Source organism: Cupressus sempervirens, chromosome 10 (genome assembly GCF_028749045.1).
Source record: "Cupressus sempervirens isolate cs-2001-9-10 chromosome 10, ASM2874904v1, whole genome shotgun sequence".
In the NCBI taxonomy this organism is placed as follows: domain Eukaryota; kingdom Viridiplantae; phylum Streptophyta; class Pinopsida; order Cupressales; family Cupressaceae; genus Cupressus; species Cupressus sempervirens.
Genome location: NC_143127.1, coordinates 622,024,906 through 622,041,077, shown reverse-complemented (window position 1 = coordinate 622,041,077; position 16,172 = coordinate 622,024,906).

Sequence of the window (16,172 nt, the reverse complement as noted above, 5' to 3'; positions counted from 1 at the left end):
TTGTTAAGATATTAGCTATTTGTTCTTTTGTATTCACATATTCCCATTGAAAACAATTGATTAATTGTGTATTATCTTTGATGTTACACAAAATTTCATATCATTACTAGTCAGTGTATGCCAAGCTCACTCAAGCATTGGAGATAATTTCCTATGTCTATTGAGAATTCTAGAGTTTTTCTAGTTCAGAAAATAGTGTCTACCAAGTTAACTCGGGCGACAAAGGAAAGTTTACAAAAGTTGAGTGTTAACCAAGCTCACTTCACTAATGAAGGAAATTTTGGATGAAACCAATGTTAACTGAGTTCACTTGGTTACCAAAGGAAGTTTATGAATATGCAGTGTTAATTGAGTTCACTTGGTTAACACAGGAAAATCACTTTGAGTTAGTATCTACCAAGCAAGGTCAACTAACAAAGAATTTTCTTGATTTGGCATATTGAGTTCAATTGATTTGTTTGTTGCTTCTAGCTGACTGAGAAGATAAATATTAATTATCCTAAGTTATATTCAAGCTGACTTGATAATGTGTAAGATATAAATATAAGGTCAAGTTGAGGATTGAAAGTGTGGAACATGATTGAAGATTTGACGATGCTTATGGGAAGTAGATTAGAAGGATAAACATAATATCCTTGTTGAGATGAAAAGTCACATTCAATTAGGATGGATCAAGTAAACAAGCCAGAATTAAGATCTGTAATTAGAAATTTAGTTGTATCAAAAATTAGGTCATCTCATTGTTACTCTCTAACCATTATAGTAGTGATCTAAATCTCTCAATAGAGTTGGCTTAACAACTATTTGTAAATCTTCTAACAAGGTGGTATTTCTATTGAATTTTCTAAAGACCTATAATAAGGCCACTCAACACCTAATAGTATGCTTTGTAACCTTTAATAGGGTTGGCTCCTAATAGGGCTCACTTCAAAAGAGTAAAAATCTGTAATTAGTTGCAATTGGTTTTTCCCAAATTAGGTTTCCATGTTAAAATCTTGGTGTCAAATGTGTTCATGCTATTTCCTTTATGTGTTTACAACTAAGTTAAAGTAAGTTAATCATAGATAATATCTTAAGTTTTTCATTATAAGAATTTTCCAAGTCATTTTAGTATTTACTGAGCTTTAGCATTTGTTAGTGTAAACTGAGTGCCTATGTATTTGCCAAGTTACAACAGAGTTCTATTTTCACTAAGTTCTGATTTGTATTGACATCCAAGGGATATGAGATTTTTTTTTTTTTTTGTAACTAATTCGCCCCTCCCCTCTTAGTTACTCCTCTTATATTTCCAACAATTGGTATCAGAGCTTTTGGTGCTTATAAAGAAGGTTTCAAGGACCAAAGCTAAAGATTAGGATGTCTTATAGAAGAGAGATTCCCAAGTTGAACACACAAGTCTGAAACATGGAAAGGACTTATGAGGTTACATTTGGAAACTATCAATGATTTAGGTTGTAAATATCTTGATAGTGAATACAAGTCTCCTACTAAAATATCAACAGTTGAATAAATTATTGAAAAGAAAAATCATAATATCATGATAATTAAAATTGTTTTTGCTCTTATTTATGCTAAATTTGATGAAGTCAAAAGTTGTACTACAAGTTATGATATGTGAATCAAACTAAAAGCTATCTATGGAGGAGATGATAATGTAAGAAGAGATAAAGTTGAAAGTCTTAGAGGCCAATTTGATCAAATGAAGATGAGAGAAGATGAAAACATTGCAAAATATGTTAAGTGAATTAAAGCAAGTGTGAGTGCAATCAAAGCATCTGGAGGAGATATTGATGAAAAAATAGTTATAAGCAGGGTGCTCAGAACCCTTCTTCCTATCTATTCAATTAGAGTGTCTACTATTCAAGAAATGAGATGTGATCCAAATAGTAATATAACTTTGGATGCTCTATTTGGAAGATTGACAACTTTTGAGTTGGATAACTATGATAACTATGTCTCTAGTTCTAAAGGTATTAAGTCTACATTTGAAGCCAAGATTTCACTCAAGAAAAAAGGTAAGAAATCAAAAGCCAATCAATTAGAAAGTTAATAAGAGGAAGAAATTTTAGACAATGATCTTGAAGTTGTTAAAGCCCTACTTGCAAGGAAGTATTCCAAAGGTAGAGGAAAGTACAAATGTAAGAGTCCTCTAATCTATTTTTCTTGTAAAGAAGTTGGTCACATTGCTACAAGGTGCCCAAAAAAAGAAGACAAAGATGAAAAGGAAACTAATAAGTTCAAAGGCAAGAAAGAATTCAAAACTTACAAGGACAAAGGTAAGAAATCTTGTTTTATGGCTAAAGATTCTAACAATAGTGAAGATGAAATGGTATATACATTGATCTTAGATTAATTTTGATAATTGAGTGTCAACACACTTAAATCATTTACGTAGTTCATGCCAAACTAGTAATACATGCCAAGTACAACGTGTAAATATTAGACCATGCCAAGTTACAATGAGTGCCATGTCACTCATGTGCTAAGTCACTCAAGTACTGAGCAGATAGACCATGCCTAGTCATTCAAATGCCAAGTGAACACTAGATGCTAAGCAATTAAGGTGCCGAGTCAAAACACTATATGTCAAGCATTAGAAACTACATATGTTGAGGAACACAGATTGGACATATTTGTTTGTTGTGGCATACACAACTATGTAAACCATTTCCCAGCTAACTTAATTAAGGATGGATTATGATCTTTTGGAGATAAGGGCAAATCTATGTGCAGATTTCCTATGCAAATTAATGTAGCCAATAAAAAATGGGAAGGTTTAAGTGGCAAAATGGATGAATCTTAGTCATAGATTCATACCTAACCTTAAGTCACCAAAGTCTTTATAAGGAAGATGAAGCCCTAAATTTATTATTAAGTTATAGGAAGGTAACAAGGGGTGAATGATCAAATTGGAGGAGCACACAAGATAGTTTGTAGAGCGTTCAAGGTGACTTAGCAGAAATAGTGAATTATAGAATCAGTTGAGTGAAGAACAAAGGATAGAGGACACAACATTGATACATTAGATCATGAAGGATTAATTAGAGATTCTATAGAGGTGATTTTTTATTAGGGAAGTAAGTGTCAACCACAAGATCTATGCTGAGACAATTTGAGAGGTGATTTTAGTTAAATTTCCTAGGTAGAGTAGTCCTAATAGGATTTACCAAATCTTTTAATAGGGTCGCATTCTAAGTGAATGAACAAAATTACTTTAACCAAGAACACCTCTAATAGGGTGTTGAAATCCTCTAAAAAGGTGGGACTTAATAGCCTTTGTAAGCCTTTAATAGGGTAGGCCTTTCACAAGGCAGATCATGATTCATGGTCAAACCATTGTAACCTTAATTGGCTATACTTTATTGATGTAATAGTGAAGATTTGTGGGTGTCATTTCCACCCCAATTTTACCTTCTCATTTGGAGGGTTTCTAGGTAACCATATCTGGTGTTATGTGTTTTTGATTACTTACATGTTTTAAATGCATTTACTTTACATGTTATTTTAGTTTATATATTAAATGCAACTAATGAATGGTGAAATTTTTATGGGTCCAAGTTTAAACTCTTAATTCACTCCAACCCACCTCTTAAAAGTTTACTCCTTTCCTACTTGAAATTCTACTAATTGGTATCAGAGCCTAGTTCTCTGAAAGTTAAGCTTTGTAGCTTAGAGAAAAGATCTTGAAATGGAAGTCTACAAATTAGGGAAGACTATTAAGAACTAGGAGATTGAAATACATCTTATACTACATCAACTGAATGAAGCCATAGATGCTTTAAAGAGTTCCTTGAAGAGAAGGAAATAAATTGCCATTACAGAAAATGACATACAATACCATGAGATTGACACCACAAAGCTATTTGTAGATGGAAACTCTAGTGAATTTGATGCAGTAGTTGCAGATCTAATGGAGAAGAATAGAATCCAAGCTAAATAAATCATAAATCTCAAGTTGGAGCAAGAATTACAAGCTATACTACTATGTGAGGTGATTGAACAAAAGAAGAAAGCCATGGAAGACAAAGCCATGATTGAAGAAGACACAAGGATTCTGGCAAATAGATTGGAAGAGAAGTCAACAGAGCTAATTGGGATCTCAAACATGCAATTAGATACCTTGAGCCAAATGATGAATGCTCATCATGAGTTGAATGTTGAGCACATTAAGATAACTACATTGAAATTGTAGAATGAAGAACTATAGAATGACTTGAAAAGAGAAAATGAATTTGCTAAAACTTTCAACAAGCCAAATGAAGCCATCAAATACTTTGAGAAATTATTGAAATCCCCTAGATCTAACAAATATACATTAGGATTGGGCTACACAAGCACTAAAGAAGGATAATCATCCAAAGTTGCTAAAAAAAGAAACAACAGAGGTAAGAATTCCAAACCTACTTGTCACTTTTGGTGTAAGAAAGGACATACTACTAATGTGTGCAAGAGCAATATTACAAATTAGACTATCAACCCTAAGAACATGGTTCATTGTCATAGGTGCAATAAACAAGGTCATCAGGCACATGAATGCAGAACCAAGACCATGCAAAAACAAAAATTTTAAGGATATTGCTACAACTATTATATGTATGGACATAGAACCTTTGAATGCAGATCTAAGTCCATGTGGTCATTAAACAAGATAGAAAAGGTAAGAAGCTATGGAGACTCTTATAATTGGGATCACAATACAAGATATAGCTACCACTATTGTCAAGATTATGAAAATATTCATGAGAATTATATTAGGACTCACTTTAATGGTAACTACAAAAGGTGATTGAGTCAAAGCACATGATTTAGCTATTTGAAGACTGGTCATATTAGTAAGCATTAACCAACTAGGTTAAAGGCACCAAGTTGTAAAATTTATTAAGGAAAATGAAAGGAATATGTTGAAGTCATCAGGAATGAGATGAATAAGACATGGAAGAAGAAAGATAATTGTAGGACATCAAATGGACAAGGGATCACTTCACCCAATGGGTCAGGTGGTCACACCTCATCAAACTAAGCAAACAAGAGGTATGTGGAACTGATATTTAAATTATTATATCATACACTAGTTCCAAAAGAAGTTAGTACTGAAAGGAATATATTAGCATGAATGAAGATGTAGGATGTTGTTGAATATTCAAGATTAAATTTTTAAGTTTTCATTATGTTGCCAAACATGAAAAGTTTTCAATGGATGCCAAGTGGAATGTTAGTTGATGCCGAGCTACTAGATTAGCTAGTTGATGCAAAATTTGAAGTAGCTACCTAGTGATGGTAATATCAATGGATGCTAAATGATTCTGAAATCAAGTTAATGTTGAGTTTACAACTATACAAGCACTAAGCATTAATTGCAAGGGTATATGGTCATTTTTCACTCATTTCTCATCATTTTGAATTCAAGAAAGAATAAATAGAGCAAAAGGTAATTCATAAATTTTTTTGAAGCATTCATAAAAGATCTTAGTGACAATTTCACTCTAGTTCTTCAGATTTTTAAAGGTATTTTTCATAAGTCGAGCTACATAGTTTGCATTTACAAAAACCCTAGTTTGTCACAATGCCATCTAGCTCAAGAAATGTAGAAGGGAAAAACATCTTGAATGTCTAATTAGTTAGTAACAAGGTGAAACAACCAAATTTCAAAGCAATTCTAGATGTAGCTTACAAAAAAGATCCTTCAGGCACGTTGTCCATGATTCTCCCAAATGTCATTATGGTTCAAGATCTTAGAAAATGTTACAACTGTAAGATAGGAGGAATAGGTGAAATGGAAATGAGTGGAAGCCTATGATAGATTATGTGAAAATGAAATCTTGAAAGAAGAATTCAAAATTGTTGAAAGGAAGGGTTTGACTCATGCCCTAGAATATCCTAGCATATTCAAGATAGAATAGATAATAATAGTATTGAGTCGAATACATGATGAATCCTTTCAGTTGGAAGGTGGACCAATAAAGATCATCAAATGAATAATCCATAGGGTTACTAGTTTCCCAACCCTAGATTGGCCCAAGACTCTAAGGAGTGACTCCAAAGAAGTGATAGAGAGGAACACAGGGGAAAAGTGGAACAAATAAGGAATGGCAATTAACACTATCACTGATCCACTACAAAACTTTTTTATTAGGGTAATCTCACACAAATTCTATCAATCTAGTAGATTGAATAGTGTACCATATATTGTAGTCAATTTTGGATACAAAATTATGAAGAAAGATCATGCTTATGATGTAGTTGAGCTTCAATTGAAACAATTAATGGAAAACCCTGGAGTAGTAAGGAAAACTAAGAGTGTACAATGTAAATTTGGATCAATTCTAGTTTGCATATTTTTCTATTTGCAAAATACATTCCCATCTTTTGGCACTATAGGATGGAAGAAAAATAGGTTAGTTATTGTTTAGATAAATGAGTATATTGAACAAATGGGAGAAAATTTTGAAACGATCATGACAAGTTACTTTGAAGACTTTAAGAAGTCTATGAAATAAAGGATGAGGATACCTATTTCTTTGGTTGAAAAATATTACAATGATATATATTTTCTTGTAGACATTGATTACACATGTACAAGATGCCACACCTAGGGTAAGTTGGCTAAGACCCTTAGGTTATGAGATCAATGTTGATGAAACCTCAACAACTGTCACTGCACTTCTAGTAGAGGAAGTTGATAAAAAGGAAAAATATTTGGAAACTATGATGTAATGAAGTCAAAGGTAGAAATGGAATTGAAGTCAACCTCTAAATTAAAGAAGAAGGAAAAACTAATGAAGAAACTTAAAGCTAAATTTGGTAAAGGTGTTGAAGAGGAAGAAGATGAAGGAGATGAAGAGGAAGAACAAAAACAAACCCAAGAACCTCTTTCATTAACCTAAGGCATGGGTGAGGAAAAAGAAGAAGAGGAAATAGAGGATGTCAAGGGAGAAGAAGCCAAGGAAGCACCAACACATGACAAGCAAAAGAAGAGAAAGGACAAGGTACAACTTGTGGCTAAAGCAAAGAAAGTTGCCAAACCAAGCCCAATAAAGCCAACAAAATCTATCACTAGAGCAAGCACAAAAGCCACCACACAAAAGGACAAGGAGAAAGCTAAGAAGATAGAATAAGTAGGACAAGTGCAAAAGAAGTAGAAAGGAAATATATTGCACAACCTGACTTAGATGAAGAGAGAACTGAATTAGATGATCTAAGCCAATTCAAAGTGGTAAGTCATACACCACTTTCTAATCTTGAAAATTTGTGTGAAAATGTTAGAAATAATGTAGATCTATCTGGCCTTAAACATGTAAATTTTGATGATTTTGGAAAAGAGGAGAAAAAGTTAGTAAAAGAAGCCCTAGATATAATGATGTCTAAATTTAAGACTACGCCATTAGAATTTGATAACTTAGTACCCAAGAAATTATATGATTTAGTTAAGAAAAAATGGCATTATTGTTTAAATTTGGAAAAGAAAATAAGGGAAACTACTTTGGCCCAAGTAATGCCAAAACTGAGAAACGGGCAAATTGCTAAGGCAAACAAGAAATATGGAGGAAGATTCACACCAATGTATAGAACCTTCAACATTCTCCAAAATAATATTGAAGAGGTTGTAAAGAAATCCACTCAAATGTGGAAATTAAGCTATGGATTAACTACTATGAAGCAAGGAGAGAAGGACCTCTTTGAGGGTAAAAATGATGATAAAGAAGAATATGAAAAAGAAGACAACAAGGAAGAAAGAAATATAGTTGAAGAGGAGACTAAGAAGATAGATACTGACACGACAAAAAATAAACAAAAAGAGGAATAGAGTGTGAAAGACACACAAATGTTGAGTGCTAGTCCTCCTCATAACATTAGTACAACTACAGAAACTATCATTGTCAAGTATGTCTTTGATGCATCAGCCTATAACATCAATCCATTGATTGCAAAAGATTTGAAGAAGATTCTAGATCAATCTACACTTCAAGCACAACTATGTGTAAATCCTATTTTGATTAGTGTAGAAGAACTTCAAAAGGCAGTAATTGAAGTTACAAGGGATAAGGTGAATCTACAAGAGGTTGATCCCATAATAATGGGTTCCACTTTTTGACCAATTTTGACACTGAAATAAATATTTTGAAACAAACCTCACATTCGAGTGACTATATCTCTAAAACTATGAATAATTTCAAGATGACATAATATAGTGATTTCTATTACTATGTTCCTACTTTTTAACCATATTTTAAAATTATTATTATTTTTTATTTAAGTCAATTTTTTCTTCTCCTCGGAAAAGTGGCACATATGAAAAATCAATATTTTTAAAGAGTGACAGTCCGCTTGACACACATAAGATTTTTTCTACAAATGATAATGAGGTAATTCTTTTGGTGTTGGATTTGTAACATCAATATCTTGAGGATGCATTTGGTTTGATTCAATTTGGTTGAATATTATATAGTTTATGAAGTTTTGAAGTGATATCAATCATAATTTAGACATATATTCATTTTGACAAAGATAACTTGAATTCAATTGATCATAAATCTAATTTTGTTTTTTTAATAGAAAGCTATCTCAACAACCTATTTCCTAGATATTTTTCAAAATTTTTTTAACCTAATTTTTTTTTGAAGTGTCGAAGTTAGTTGATGTTCACTCGATAATGAGCCTATAATGAGTTAAACTCATATTTGAAAGTCTTAATGAGTATAACATGTATTACAATTATAGTAGTTGGAAAGCTTGCCCCGAGAAACAAAAATTGGCATTTTTAATTTTATAGTAGGAGATCATTCAATCTCAAATTTGGAGGTCAAAATAGCCAATTTCATTTTTTAAAGAAAAGAGCGCCAAAATTTTATAAATTAACATGTTCACACAAACACTATGTTTGTGGGAACATGTTTTATATGTTCGTGCAAACATATGTTCATGTGAACATACAAGCCTAATGGAAAATGGAAAAATGGCTCAAAATCACTGTAAAAATACATTCACATGAACATACAAGCCTAATGGAAAATGGAAAAATGGCTCAAAATCATCGTAAAAATATGTTCACATGAACATATTAATAAGGGATGTTCGTGTGAACACCCCTTATTTAAACTAAATATGTTCACATGAACATGCAATTCTTTTATGTTTATGTGAACATCGTTAATGAGTTCATGCGAACATATGTAAAATTGAATATGAGAAATTTGCATCATTTTGATGTTGCACAAAAGTGGTACCCAATATTGTGGGTTCACCCAAGAACCACCTTCTACCATCCCTTCAGTTACTAGTGATCAAAATTTGATTCAAACAACTGTAGACACATCTATTAAGGTTGATACAAGTGTTAAAGTGGACACAATTGAGCAAAGGTAGACTACCAAAGAAGAAAAAGAGACAACAATAGAGAAAACATGACAGATAGATTCATCCATACCTGAAGCACAAACATAAGGTGCAAGACAAGTCATTATCATAGATCAAGATAAGCTAGAAGAGAAGTACTAGCAATTACCTAGAGGTAAAGAAATAAGAGGCCATCCAAGCATTGGTAACTTTACCAACATCTGACTTTTCACCTACAAAATCTCCTCAGAAGCCAAGCACAAAAGCTATACCCCTGTAAATCTCAGTGCCAGGCTTAAGCTCTTCTAAGGTTGAAAAGGTAATTCATTATGGTGATATCACTTTAGATGAAGAAATAGTGATTCCTAAATTTGACCATGCAACAATGACATTAGAGAAAATAGGCATTCTTCAACAAGCCTTAGAGAAAAAGAAGCATCAAGAAATGCTTAGGAAAGAACACAAGAAAAATAAAGCACTGCAAGAAATTAAAGACATCTTTTTAGATGCATTTAGCTTGCCACCTCCTGAAGAAACCAAGCCACTACTGGAACAACTATCAAATATTATGGAAAAGGTTAATAATGAAGACCTGGATACAAATGCTATTCTTTTATAATGGTCTGAAAGAAAGTTTCAAGGGAAAGTAAATGAAAAGATATTTGGTGACATAGCACTAACTCAAGTTGCATTGGCAACCAAGGTTGAGGATGTGAAGAAGGTACTTGAGAATATCTTCTCATTGTACACCAAATTGTGTGATCCCATACTCTTCACCGAAGATAGTAGACATAGAATTCTAAGCCTAGAGAGGAATCTAAACATATTAGGCACACAACTACCTAAGAACCTAGCTTAGAGTGATAAGTATTTCCATACATTACTTCAATCACATATTCACTTAGCTATGTTAACAATAAAAGAGGCTAACATAAGAGCCAAATTGACAAATATTCAGGCCTCCCTCACCCCACACATAAAAATCCTCCATAAAGAACTAGGTTATGTAGAAACTAGACTAAAGAAAGATCCCAATCTTTCTACACTAGATGGCCTAGTACACCTTACAGCCGAGCTCGCTATCCAAGTCAAGTCACTGGATGTTGCATGTGACAATTAGGATGCAACTCTTAAAATCATCATGGAAGTCCATAAATCCTTTTTGGACAAATACACTATAAGTGTATAGACCATTTGACATAAGTGTCAAAAAGAGGGAGTAAGTAAGAAAGGGGGAGAATAATGAAAGGGGGAGAGATACAAATGAAATATGGGGAACAATGAAAGAGAATAAATAAAAAGGGGAAGCATGAACAAAGGGGGAGTTATCAATTTTGACCCCAATGATATACATTTTTGAGGAAGGAAATTTAAAATAAAAATAAAAAAATAAAATTAAATTAAAAAAATAAAAATAAATAAATAAATAAATAAATACACACACACACACACACACATATATATATATACACATATATATATATACATATATATATATACATATATATGTATATACATATATGTATATACATATACATATACATATACATATATGTATGTATATACATATATGTATATACATATACATATGTGTATGTATATACATATATGTATATACATATGTATATGTATATATGTATATACATACACATATGTGTATGTATATACATATATGTATATACATACACATATGTGTATGTATATACATATATATATGTATATACATATGTGATACACATAAACATATGTGTATATATACACATATGTTTATGTGTATCACATATGTATATACATACACATATGTATATGTATATATATACACATATGTTTATGTGTATGTACATACATATATATATGTATATACATATATGTATACACATATGTGTATGTATATACATATATATATGTATATACATATATTTATATACATATGTATATACATATATATATGTATATATGTATATACATATGTATATACATATATGTATATACATATATATATATATATGTATATACATACACATATGTGTATATATATATATATATATATATATATAGAGCATATCAAATGAAAGAATATCAATTACAAGTGCATTGAAGTCAAAGAGTATTAGTCAATAGAGACAAAGATTTTGGATATGGGATAGACATCTTAACTTAGGGGGAGTTATACATTTTGAGGTACATAGGTTATTGCAAGATTTTGAAAATTTGAAGTTCTATATATAAGCTAAGTCATGGATATGTTATACTTGAGAAGATTAGATAAATTATGTATATTTAAGTATTTTTGACACTCATGTCAAAGGGGAAGATTGTTGATCTCAGATTGGTTTTGAAAATTAAGTGTCAACACACTTAAATCATTTACTTAGTTCATGTCAAACTAATAATACATGCCAAGTACAACATGTAAATATTAGACCACGTTGAATTGCAATGAGTGCCAAGTCACTCAGGTATCAAGTAGATAGACCATGTTGAGTCATTCAAGTGCCAAGTGAATAGTAGATGTTGAGTAGTTCAGGTGCCGAGTCAGAACAGTGTATGTTGAGCATTAGAAACTACGTATATTGAGTAACACAGATTGTACATATTTATTTGTTATCACACAAAAAACTATGTAAATCATTTTTTAGCTGAACTAAGGATAGATTATGATCTTTTAAAGATAAGGACAAATCTATATGTAGATTCCCTATGCAAATTACATGTAACCAATAAAATATGGGAAGGTTTAAGAAGAAAAATAGATGAATCTTAGCTGTATATTCATACCCCATCAAAGTCTTTATAAGGAAGATGAAGCCCTACATTTATTATTAAGTTATAGGAAGGTAACAAGGGGTGAATGATCAAATTGGAGGAGCAAACAAGATAGTTTGTAGAGCATTCAAGGTGACTTAGTAGTAAGAGTGAATTGTAGAATGAGTTAAGTGAAGAATAGAGGATAGAGGATATAGAATTGATACATAAGATTGTGAAGCATTAATCAGAGATTGGATAGAGGTGATCTTTTATTAGGCAAGCAAGTGCCAACTACAAGATCTATGCTGAGACGTCTTGACAAGTGATTTTAGTTAAATCTCCTAGGTGGAGTAGTGCTAACAAGCTTTACCAAATCCTTCAATAGGGCGGTATTCCAAGTGAATGACCAAAAGTCCTTTAACCAAGCACACTTCTAATAGGGTGTTGAAATCCTCTAACAAGGTGGGACATAATAGTCTTTGTAAGCCTTTAAAAGGGCATGCCTTTCATAGGGCAGATCATGATTCATGGTCAAACCATTGTAACCTTAATTAGCTACACTTTATTACTATGGTAGTGAAGATTTGTGGGTGTCATCCCTACCCTAGTTTTACCTCCTCATTTGGAGGGTTTCTGTGCTATGTGTGTTTGATTACTTACGTGTTTTAGATGAATTTACTTTACATCTTATTTTAGTTTATATATTGAATGCAAGTAATGAATGATGAAATTTTAATGGGTCCAAGTTTAAACTCTTGATTCACCCGCCCCTAGAAGTTTACTCCTTTCCTACTTCTAATTCCAACAATATATTGTTATAAAAGATGAATTTGATGATGAGGGAGATACAATGGCATTTGTCTCTCATGTTATAAAAAATGATACATGGATTATTGATAGTGGCTGCTTACATCATATGAATAGTGATAAAACAAAATTTGAACACATGGAACATTATTATGGTGGTAGTGTGAGAATTTGGAAACAATAAACCATGTTGCATAAAGGGAAAAGGGTGTATCTCATTAACTAATGAACTTAGATGTGACAATGCTTATTGGGTTGAAGGACTACTGAGTGTGGCACAATTGAATACAATTGGATTCAAGGTAAAATTCATGAATGGGAATGCCAAACTATTGGATGGTAAAGGAAATCTAGTTGGATCTAGCAAACAAACAAAATGTAATCTATTCTATCTAAATCTCAGTGAAAGTTCATGTTTTATTATCAAGTAGAAGAAAGATCGTTATGGTACAAAAGATTATGTTATGTAAACTTTGATAATCTAGTCAAGATAAGAAAAAATAGAAGAGTAAGAGGTATTCCTAGCTTGAGGAAGCCTAATATGTGTCTATGCAAAAATTGTCAAATTGGTAAGATGAGAGAAACTAGTTTTAAAAGCAAGAACTATCATTCTGAAGAAATCTTAGAGCTTGTACACATAGACTTATGGGGACCTATTGGAATAGAGAGTTACAGTAGAGATAATTTTTTCATTATTTTTGTTGATGATTATTCTAGAATGATGACTGTAATGTATTTAAAAGAAAAATTTTAAGCTTTTCAAAAATTTAAGTGATATCTAGCAAGAGTAGAGAAAGAAACTAAAAAGAAACTAAAATGTTTGAGATTAGGCAAAGGTGGTGAATTTATTTCAAATGAGTTCAATGAATTCTACATTGAAAAAGGAATTAAGAGATAGGTATACACCCCTAGTACACCTCAGTAGAATGGTATAGCTGAAAGAATGAACAGATCCATCATGGACCGTGCAAGAACATTAATGATAGAAAAGAATTTTGCAATTAAATACTAGAAGAAAGCAATCAGTACTATAGTGCATACCTTGAACAAAGTACAACTAAAGAAAGACTTAAATCAAACTCCTTATGATCTATGGTATGGCTACAAACTTAATATAAGTTATTTGATAGTATTTGTTAGCAAATGTTATATCTTGAAAGAATCTAGGAAAGGTAAATTTGATGTCAAAGGTAATGAAGGAATATTCCTAGAATACTCCTATAGAAGTAAATCATACAAATTTTTGAATTTGTGTACTCATAAAATCATAGAAAGTGCACACCTAAGAATTGATGAATTTGTAGAAAAGAGTGAAAAAGAGAGCAACAAATAACTTGAGGATTACAAAAGATTTATTTACTTTGAACCTAATACAATGCCAAATCTATTTGGAAGTCAGAAAGCCTCACTTTCTAAGTCTTCAAAATCTCTAAAAGCTACCGAGTTACATTAAGTGCAACTTGAGTCACAGTCCAAAGGACCTGAGTCATAGTTAGAAGTTACCAAGATGTTGCTAGATCTAACAGAGTCTGATGGACCCAAGTCATAGACAGTGGGACCCAAGCATAATAAAAAATATCATGAAGAAGTCAATGGAACAAACTCCAAATCCAAAGTACCTATGTTGGCAATATATGTTAGAAGGCATCATACACCTAATCAAATCATTGGAGACAAGTTAGATAGTATAATGACAAGAAATAAATTGAAAGGTGTATGTTTGCTTGCTGAATTTCAACATAGAAATGTTAAATATGCTTTGGGTAATGAAATTTGGATTGAAGCAATGAATGAGGAAATATAATAGATAGAGAAGAATGAAACTTGAACTCGTGCTCCTAGTCCCAAGGTTAAAAATGTAATTGACACAAGGTGGGTATTCAGAAATAAGCTAAATGAGGATGGAGAAGTTTCCAAAAAAAAAGAAAGGTTAGTATGCAAAGGTTATTCTGAAGAAGAAGGTATTGATTATGGTGAAAATTTTTCTCCAGTTGCAAGATTAGAAGGTTTTATAACTTTAATAGCATATACAACTCATAGAGGATTTAAAGTTTATCAAATGGATGTAAAATTTGAATTCTTGATGAGGAAGTCTACATAGAAAAACTTGAAGGTTTTGTAGATCTTAGCAAAAGAGATATAGACTGCATATTATACAAAGCATTGTAAGGTCTCAAGAAAGCTCCTAGAGCTTGGTATGAAAGACTTGATAAATATTGGGTTTCAAAGAATAAATGATAACAATAGTCTATATATCAAAGAAGGACCAAACAAGAAGATTGTGTTGGCAAAAATATTTGTGGATGGCACTTTACTAATAGGAAATGATGACTTGTGCAAAGCAAGTCTGTGTATCAAATAAGGACCAAACAAGAAGATTGTGTTGGCAAAAATATTTGTGGATGACACTTTATTCATAGGAGATTATGACTTGTGCAAAGCATTTTTAGAAGAATGAGTAAAGAATTTGAGATGTCTATGTTTGGTGAGATAAAATTCTTCATTAGATTGTAGATCCAATAGAAGAAAAATGATATCTACATTACTCAATCTAAATATATCAAGGAGATACTAAAGAAGTTTGGAATGGAAGATTCAAAATTAGTTGGAATTTCTATGTCTATTGAACATAAGATTTCCAAAAATGATGATTCTAAGGAGGTAGATCACACTACATATAGATCAATGATTGAAAAATTGCAATTTGTAGTGCATACAAGGTATGATATTGCATTAGCAGTTGGTATGAAAATCACATAATGGAAATCAAAAAAATCATGATATATCTAAAAGGTATTAAAGACTATGGTTTATGGTACACAAAGGGAGACAATTTGGATTTGAGAGCATTCAAAGATGCTGATTAGGTAGGAAGTGTTGATAATAGAAAGAGCACTAGTAGTGGAGCATTATTTCTTGGTAAAAGACTAGTGTCTTCAACAAGAAAGAAACAAAATTATATTTCTCAATCCACAACAGAGGCAAAATATGTGGCAGCAATAGTTAATTATTCTAATATTGTTTGGTTCAAGCAACTGTTGGTAGGTATGAAGATAAAGATCAAGGATCCAGTGGTTATATACTATGATAACACCAAGATAATTAATATATCAAAGAATCCAATGATGCATAGAAAAACAAAATAAATTGCTATAAAATATCATTTTTTGCGAGAATTGGTACAAGATAAAGAGGTAAGATTGGAATATGTGATTACTAAAGAATAAATTGTAGACATATTCAGTAAGTCATTACCTAAGGATGGATTTCTATATCTAAGAGGT